The sequence below is a fragment of the Panulirus ornatus genome, chromosome 20 (assembly GCF_036320965.1).
Source record: "Panulirus ornatus isolate Po-2019 chromosome 20, ASM3632096v1, whole genome shotgun sequence".
NCBI lineage: Eukaryota > Metazoa > Arthropoda > Malacostraca > Decapoda > Palinuridae > Panulirus > Panulirus ornatus.
In genome coordinates, this window is record NC_092243.1 from 27,510,979 (window position 1) to 27,513,198 (window position 2,220).

Genomic DNA, 2,220 nt, shown 5'->3' on the forward strand with positions numbered 1-2,220 from the left:
TCTCTCTCTCTCTCTCTCTCTTTGATGTCGCCTCTGATGAAGACTCTACTGACATCCTTTTGTTTCAAAGTTATTGACCTTGCGTAGATACTTCCTTGGCTATTTAACTCCAATTCGATCGTCAATAGTAACTGGTAGTCTCCTTATGTCTTGATTATATCCACCAAATGACTTCGTTTTGTTTCTTATGAAGAGAACGAATCCTCCATCTCCACTCTAGTCTTCTTTTTCACATCTTATCATATATCCATTTCAGACGGAACCTTGAGATTTTATATAATTAGTAACCTTTACCTTCACAGATTAACAATATCAGGTGTATTTCTATCAGAATTCCTTCCTTCTCCACCCTTCACTTTTTCTTTGGAATATGGTTTGATACCAATATCATATCATCAACTATTTACGTCTGTTCGCCTCCTGCTTCATTAATCTTTCTCATTTTGGTAACCAAAATGCATCATTCATGGTATGTTACGTTTTTTTTTTCTTTGCTAATAAACAGTAATTCTAAATACTCTGCATTCTCTTTGAATAGTTCTTCTAACGAACCATCTATTTTTCTTATTCTCCTTTTACTTACTGCATATAACTTCACAGCTTTACTTTATAATTTCCTTTGCACCTAATACAGTCTCCCCAGGACTCTGTTTCACTGCAATAATCCTTACTTTCCCTCTGTTAAACAGCCCAAGAAATCGTTCCTGTTCCCCTTCCCTGCCCTCCATTATCAAGAACCTCTGGACTCAGTGTTATGGGCATCTCCTTATCTCGCACAGTTTCCAGTATATTCGTAGATGACCCTTTTGACTCCTCTCGCTTTTCATTTCCTGTGCCATATAACTTCTTATTACATTCATTTTGAATCACCTCAACTGATCTATATTATCATTGTCTTTGACAATATTCTTAAGCTCCTCAATTTCTTCTTTCATCTGATGACATTTCCAATGAGCTTTGATCTCATTCCTTGGTTTCTTTACCTCCTCCATCAGATGTTGTAAACTGATCCTCTTTTCTCTATAATTTCTGTTCATGCCATTAATTTCCCCAGTCCTATCAATATGCATCATCAATCATTTAATTTTATATCTTTTTCTTCACCCATAAAGTGATTCACATAATCACTTGACTTCGTTTTCTACGCACAGATCTAGTCATATATGTGTGGTCATCGTGCATCCGTTTGCTTGACTACGTTTCTGATATGAAAATCTTACCTAACTTTGGCTCAGGCGTACACTAAAGTAGCTTTGTTTCGTCTTGTTTCATTCTAAAAATGATGAGTTTCGTCACCCAAAACCTCAGTGGCAGCATCCTTGTGTACTAGTGTGATCTAGTTACCAAAACTCAAGCTCATGACAAAAAGACTACCTTAATGAATATCGAGGCTGTGTGGCAGCAGACATGTCAGGTAGCAGAGCTGTTTATTACCTGGAAATAATTTCCTTGTTTAAGTGCCAATTTACCAATTGAAGTAATCTGTGTAGTAGGGGGAAGGAGTTTTACACCGGTGGGATCCTATCCTCTGAGCTTTCTCCGTCATACAATTTCTGTAACATAAACTTCTTTATACAAATCTTTTCTAAAAACCCCTTTGTTTAATTTAGTGACTCTGGTTGGTCTATCTTCCAACTCTCAAAATTTATATTAGTAAGTTCATTAAACTGGTTAGAAATATTAAAGGCTGTGATCAGATAACCGCTTACTCTTCTTTCTTCCACGGTAGTCAAATCCAAGGCTTTTAATCTTTCCCTACAACTAACCTCTCAATTCAGGCACCATCATTGTCGCTTTTTCTGGTTCCTTTCTATTAGCTGTTTATGTTGCTTAAGTGATGACCAAACTTAGAAAGATATTCTGATTTTGTCTTGATATATAAGCTGTGAACACGTTTCTGGATATTCATTCTATCAGTTGCCAGCAGACAGTGCCTTCTTTACTGTACTAAAGTGGGACTCTGGCGACGGGTTAGTTAAGTTACTTATGTACCCCAAGACCCTCACACACACACACACACACACACACACACACACACACACACGCACACACACACACACACACACACACACACACACACACACACACACACACACACACACACACACACACACACATTCCTGCAACTTAATTCCTTATGGATAACAGTTATATCTGGGCCTTCCTTTACTGTATCCCATCCCCTTTATCATTAAGTTATCAGAGTTGAATTTCATCAAC

General features: G+C 37.5%; 1 pseudogene; it reads right to left on the reverse strand.

Moving 5' to 3' along the window:
- LOC139755733 (NADH-ubiquinone oxidoreductase chain 4-like) overlaps window positions 1–1,788 on the reverse strand; it is a 17,839-nt pseudogene extending 16,051 nt beyond the window's left edge.
- Between the last annotated feature and the right edge of the window lie 432 nt (window positions 1,789–2,220).